The following is a 7,602-nucleotide window of genomic DNA, read 5'->3' as shown; positions in this document are numbered from 1 at the left end:
AGTTTGATTATTTTTAAAAATATCTTGGTTAGTTTGTTTGAAACTGAGCTTTGAACTTAGCTAAAGGCAAAGTGTGACGGAAGGAGATAAGGCAGGATGGAAGACGTCCGACATGACAAACATTATATCCCAAGCCATATTCATGGCGGGGCATAGAATGATTATTGGTTTAGATAAAAAAAAAATAGGTTGTGACTTTCTTTCGGAATTCAACACCAGCCTTAATCTACATGTATATACGCATGTACAAAAACAAATCAACCAACTAACATTCTCGGCTCAGAAGGAAGACATTGTATATTCATTTTAAACATGTTAAAGGGGGGGGGGACTTATGAGTGATGAGAGGAAATTTAACCACGTGTCGGTCCATGAAACATGAAAGATTATTTTTGGAATGTTTGTATACAACAGCGTGGCTTTCTTTGAACTAAATTAGAATTTATTGAAATATTTAAAAATAATTCTTTCAGGGACGCCGTGATATATTTGGTAGTCTCTGTAATAACTGTTCGGATATAGCACAGGCCTTTAGATCGCTTAGAAAAAAAAATTGAGGTGTTGGAAAAAAAATATACACAATTTTTTTTCTAAGCGATCTAAAGGCCTGTGGGATATAGTGTCTTTTGAAGGTACAACACCTTTCTTTTAATATTACCAAAGGATTTGCTGATCCTTTTTTTTCGTATAGTCGAAATACATGGGAGAAGGAAAAAAAACATATGTGGATTAATCAAATACAAATTGATGCGTTGTGTTTTTAATCTAAATACTAGTAGACACATTTTTTTCTTCTCGTTTTCCTTTTTTGTAAAATGCCGTTAGCTTTGTTTAAAAACTTTTTCCTACGCGTTACCAATGTGAGAAGAGAAAAAAGACGTCCTCAAACGATTTATTTCTAATGATGAAAACACCGAATGACAATGAGGATAATTAAGGTGAAATTATTTACTGAGACCCTAGTATCTACATTTCATGTCACCAACATTAACAATGACTGACCGGGAGGACGTTTGGTAAAGAATTAAAATTGATGTTTTATCGTCGAGATACTGGTTAATGATAAATAGCATTAATGAATTTTCAATTTTTTAAAAATCGTATTCTTAAACTCTGGATGTATATATTTTGGCCGTTATTCTAGGCAAAAGTGCATCCATGTGTATTTATACTGACATCGACTGAACATGTACAAGCATGTCAAATCGTGCAATGTTGAGATATTCTGTTTATTCAACGAAAAAGTATATTATTTTTGTACAATAACATTTTAAAGTTTAGTAGCAAATAACTGCATACTCAAAAGTGCTTAATTTAACGTTGGATGTTTTCCCGTGAATTAGAAACGTCACCTCCACTTACAACTACCATGCATGCGTACATGTAAGTTTAATATTCATAAAACAATATCCACCTCGATAAAAACAGGGGGGGGGGGGTGTGTGTTGCAAACCAAGCTAGTGTTTATTCGGCTATCAAAATACATAAAACTTACAATGAATAAATGTACAAGCGATTACGATTGATTTAAACAAGCTGAAATAGAGTGAAATGAAATGATATGAAAGAAACGACATATTTTAAACCCAATTTTCCATTTGTAACTATCGGAGTACACAATGGATTTTCATATATGCCCACTGTTCTCTGCAACCACGTGCTTGTAAACGAGGACCGGGAAACACAACTTTAGAGACAAAGTTGGATATAACCTGTTTGCTATACCGGTATTACAAATACGTGAACAATAGTATATTATAAATTACTTTTTATGTTCAATGTTTATTTAATCTTTAAAAAATATGATACCCCGGTAAATGGAGAAACAAAAGAGTGATGGTAAAAATAAAACGTACATATACAATATTACTTATCACTATCCATCACTAATTATAATTATTTGCCGAAGCCCCTTCTCAATTACAATTGAAATAAAATACATTAACACAGAAAAGAGTTTTTTTATTTTGCGAGAACAGGCCAAAGAAAGCGAACACAGTTCAAAATGATTTTATACACCAGTGTTTGGAATTACGATTAAATATGAAAGATGGGTAAAATAATCTTATTGAATCGCGATGTAATTAAGAACACAGTTTTCTATTAATTGTTAAGTCTTTCTACACAATGGTCTAATACAATCACAAACACTTGCTTTGTTTATTTTGCGAGAACAGGCCAAAGAAAGCGAACACAGTTCAAAATGATTTTATGCACCAGTGTTTGGAATTACGATTTAATATGAAAGATGGGTAAAATAATCTTATTGAATCGCGATGTAATTAAAAACACAGTTTTCTATTAATTGTTAGGTCTTTCTACACAATGGTCTAATACAATCACAAACACTTGCTTTGTTTATGTCCACAGGTGCCCGGTACACTCGTGACCTAGATCGACAACGTGGGATTTGCGGCTTTGATTACATAACTGAAAACATCTCGCTGAACAATGGGATCGTAATATGTATACAACTAATGATCGTGAATTATTCAATGTATAAAGTTTAAGATTAATTATATAGTTTGTTACAATGATAAACGTAGAAAGGTAGATTTTATATCTTCCGCTTTTAAAGACGGGTTCACAATAAAACTAATTAAATTTTATAAAGAAAAATAGAAAAAGTAGTTGTAATACATGATTTAATACCAATTCTACGTAAATATCAAAATGAGGTGGCCATGCGATGTCTTCGATTCAGCTAATTTTTTTCTTACTGAAACTTCAATGAATGAAAAGATTGACTATATGAAAGAAAGCATGGTAGTTTATCCGGTTGCCATGGAAACGGGACTAGAAGGTGTAAATTATAGTGGATTTTGCTATTTATCAATAATATCAAAAACGTATTTACTAGACAAAGCTGTTTATGTTCATATTTTTTTATATCCTTCATGACAATCAAAACTATGTAAAAAAATAGCCAAGGTCACAAAAATTTTACAATTTCTAATTTTCTGATGCCCAAAAAGTGAATAATTAGTCCTCGTTACCTCCCTTGTTAGACTTAATATTTAAAGACTTTGACAAGTGATGTGAAAATTCTAGTAGGAAGATTTAGATTCAAGAAATGTTATTTTGCAAATATCATTTAAAACATTTATGGGTAAATGAAAAATAAACGTTTTATTACACTATAAAGTTGGTCAAAATGTGCTTTTTCTCTATCCGAGTTATTTCCCTTGTTGGAGCTCTTCGGCATTGAAGAATAGAAAATGTGTAAATTGTAAACAAGATGGCAGACAATGAAATCTGCAGTTTTTCTTCTTGTTTTGAAACATCTTGTTCAGGAAAATTCTACCTCAAGAGACTCAGAATTTGATGAAAAACAGTTGACAAAGTTGGGATAATCTTTAAGAAAAGCCAAAGGGTTGATCTGGACATGATGAGTATTACACGTTATTCACGTATAGCTACTCGTAGAAAAGAAAAGATGAGGAAATCAGGGTGGTATGGGGGCGAAGGCCGAAAGGATTTTAGCTGTTCCCTTCAAGATGTCTTTGAAATAGAGATCGAGAGATAAATGTAGTGGTGTGGTAGTCTCCGACCGATCCCGATTACAATGTGTAAGTATTTTTTTTATTCATAATTCTATTCAGGTATCACATGTACCTGCATGGTAACGGATAATCCGAGATTCCTCTGACTCTAACCCCCGCTTTTATATTGTGACTTGTGCGCACAAGTATAATGAAATATAAGACAAAAAAAAACAAACAAAACCATGAAAACTTGGATGCACAGTTGCACATATTACATGTACATGACATTGAATCAAATACTACTGTGCAATATATGTGCCCGTTTTGGGTACTGGTATTTTATTTTCTATAAAAATCAGTACATATTTGAAGAAAATTGTTTGTATGAATTTATTTTTCCAAATTATAATATGCTTGTGTCCAATCTATTTTTACAAACAGGATTTGTAGAAATCATACCTCAGAAATATTAAACCTTTGACTTATGACAATGATAACTGAATAGTGTGTTAGATTTTTTGAAATTTTAAGCAATATCAGGACTGTAGAATATTTTAAAGAATTGATTAAAAAAGTGTAAGTGTAAAATTATGAAAGTACATGCAGACATCCAGATTTACAGATGCTAATAGTGTTCAGATCTAAGTACATATAATTTGTCATACTATTGTGAAATCATTTTTGGGACCTTGATACAATGAATTTATTTGCTCTGCAAGGTGATGTATTGTAAAGTAGGAAAAGAAATATATCCAAGGGTGTTAGAATATGGCAACTCCATTTGTACTTTCCAAGATGCAGCTTTCTGTCTCATAATTTTATTTTACTGATCACTGTTTTTCAGCTATATATTGCAGGCATATCAATCTTGCACACATTTTAAATATGAATAGTTTTAGTTTGACAATATTGATCTGTACAGATAAGATCATTCTGATGCTGTGTACTTTACATGTCAAGGACATATTGTACAAATTAAAAATAGTCGCATTAAAGAAGAAAATAAATTATACCACATTACGTTAGTATCCATAAAACATGTATGTTTTTATTACAATTAATTTATGATTATATAGATACATTTTATTTTCCACTTTAGAAATTAATTGTTGTCAAATTCATTTCTACTCTTAGTTTCTATATCTCAGGCAATTTGTCCAAACTGCAGAAAAGCTTTATATGTAAATTGAAAAAAAAAGCTTGATGACAACATTAAATTCACTCCTTTATCAATCATTCCTCTTGATTCAGAAAATTTTCAGGATAACATGTAATTATTAGGTACATGTAATATATATATGATGTTCAGGATTTTAACCCAAACTTTCAAATTAAAAAATAATTTTAAATTGATCATTGCAGCACTTGCAAGATTTTCCTAATGAAGATTCTCAGGATTACAGATCTTCTAGCAAGGAAACCACACAGGTACATGTAGTGTGTATTAAGTTGCATGGATTCATGGTGACTTAAGACATGATTGCCACAACAATGCATAAAGGGAGATAATAATGTTTATAGGTTGAAAATGTATATTTTTTATATATAGCAAATTTTTAAGATTCCAGTTTTAAGTTTTTGAAACAATTTTAAATGTATTTTTATCCAAAGTGACCAAAAATTAATGTTATTTTTTTATTTTCATGTGAACAGATAGAGATGACCAGAGCAGAGGACATACACCCCCCCCCCCCCCAAAAAAAAAGAAAACAATATACAGTGGACTGGAAGTAAATTTTACATGAAAAATACAAAGTAGGAAAAATAACAGAAAGAAAAGATGATCCAGTAAAAGTTGTCACTGGTGCAAGATGGACATAGAGATGGTTTTCTAATGGTCATTACTCATTACTAAAATCCACAGCAAATCAATACTGCAAGGCTGAGCTACTTTTCAAACTTACACAAAAGGACATAAAGAAATGTGAATTCGAGGAAACCAAGCTTACATCAAATGAGAGAATATGAAGGAACAAATTTTAGCAAAATTTTTTTTTAAGCAGGGCATCTGTTTTCCTTAGAGAATATGTGTATTCTAAATTGATTTCTTGTATTTTCAAAAAATGTCACTGTTTAAGTGAAGCATACATTCCAATTTATGTCTTGTTTATTTTTTTCTAGAAAAGCAGTTTTATGCAAAGAAGCAGTTTCTTCCCTTTTTATATACACTCTCTGCAGGAGAGGTGGTATACTGATTTATTATATACCCCCACATGGGCTCACAAATTTAGAGTTTTATATTGGCAGGCTTCACACAGTATGTTATGGATGATTAGAATATATATGAATACATTTTAACAAAACTGAGAATAAGATTAATTGTGAAACACTGATTCCCCCATACATTGCAGCTTATGTCAAGACTCCCACGAGGTATCCCAAGAAAGGTCTTGCCACAAGTAAAACACCTGTGAAATATGAAAATCTAGTCCAACTTCAAAAGTTGTGGTTCTTAGGTTAAAGTTTTTTTAAGTCGGTCAATGTCTAAGGTCAAAGTCAAATGGTTAAAAATATTTATACCCATTAAAAGAACATAGCATACATGTAACTGATCATCTGAATATGCTGATAAGCAATGTGGTAATAAAAATTAATTCCACAATATTTAGCATATAAGGTCATTTAAACAAATTTGGCTGCCTTCCCCCAACAGACTAACTAAAATTCAAAACTTTTTTTACATTGCAAGACAGGATGGTTTTCTTTTTATCCATCTTATCTCGTCAACAAATATTATGAAATTTTCTGGGAAAAAGATTTTACAACCTACCTAACGAGGCGACTTAATAATTTTACCCTGAGCTGGGAGAGGGCAAACAAACATTATAATCAAGATGGTCTTGCCAACTTGTTTTGACATTATATTGTCTGACCTACTTTCATATTTTCATAAAATACTTTCATATCATTTATTAAATATGAGTTTGCCTTTTTACTTTAATTATACATTTTAAAAAATTAACCATAAAACAATTGTTTTGAATTTGAACATATTTTAGTGAATAAATCAAAAGGATTGGACACAATTACAGGCCATTAAAAGATTTGTAAGAATTTTTGGAAACTCACTTGTTTTATTTCATATTTAGATTAAAATAACTAGAAGCCTGATTTGTTTCCATGGCAACATTTTATTTTACCTGTCACTGAGTTAATTTCAGAAGTTCTATTTAATTATTGAAAAGAAATTTAAATACTTGACATATATTCATACTACATAACAATTTGTTCAGTTTGGTAAAACATGTTCTTAGATGATCTTCTCTGTTATTTGTGATTAATGGAGGGGGGGGGGGGGTTGTTCATGCAATAATTTCTAGAAAGCTGTACATTTACCCATTAATTTATTAATTTTTTTTAATTCTCACAAAACATTAGAATATTAAGTTTATTTAATGATACATGGTTACAAATATATCGGTTGTCAAAATGGTGAAAAATTTCATTGAATATGACTAAAAAAATCAATTTTGGCAAATTGTCAATTTTCATGCAATAATTTCTAGAAAGTTTTTGATTTACCCATTAATTTTTTTTATTCTCACAAAACCTTAGAATATATAGTTTATTAAATGATACATGGTTACAAATATATCAGTTGTCAAAATGGTGAAAAATTTCATTGAATATGACTAAAAAAGTCAATTTTGGCAAATTGCCAATTTTCATGCAATTATTTCTAGAAAGTTTTTGATTTACCCATTAATTTTTTTTATTCTCATAAAACCTTAGAATATATAGTTTATTTAATGATACATGGTTACAAATATATCAGTTGTCAAAATGGTGAAAAATTTCATTGAATATGACTAAAAAGGTCAATTTTGGCAAATTGCCAATTTTAATGCAATTATTTCTAGAAAGTTTTTGATTTACCCATTAATTTTTTTTATTCTCATAAAACCTTAGAATATATAGTTTAATTAATGATACATGTTTACAAATATATCAGTTGTCAAAATGGTGAAAAATTTCATTGAATATGACTAAAAAAGACAAATTTGGCAAATTGCCAATTTGCTAACAGCCTTAATGCTGCAATGAAAATTCGCTAAATCTTCATTCAAATATCTTTGAATGAAATTAATTTCTTAGATTTAAGTAATATGAGCTCACA

At 30.3% G+C, this 7,602-nt stretch overlaps 1 long non-coding RNA gene across 1 annotated transcript; it reads left to right on the top strand.

Annotated features, from left to right (window-relative positions):
- Positions 1–4,742: 4,742 nt before the first annotated feature.
- Positions 4,743–6,394, top strand: LOC134238133 (uncharacterized). Its single transcript, XR_009985942.1, has 2 exons — positions 4,743–4,913; positions 5,139–6,394. It is a non-coding gene; the product is annotated as an uncharacterized LOC134238133 (long non-coding RNA).
- Positions 6,395–7,602: the final 1,208 nt, after the last annotated feature.

This window comes from Saccostrea cucullata, unplaced genomic scaffold, assembly GCF_032062105.1.
Source record: "Saccostrea cucullata isolate Sc308-1 unplaced genomic scaffold, CSIRO_AGI_Scuc_v1 ctg6478, whole genome shotgun sequence".
Lineage (NCBI taxonomy): Eukaryota > Metazoa > Mollusca > Bivalvia > Ostreida > Ostreidae > Saccostrea > Saccostrea cuccullata.
Note: the sequence above shows the minus strand (reverse complement) of the source record. Positions and strands in the feature narration are given on the sequence as shown.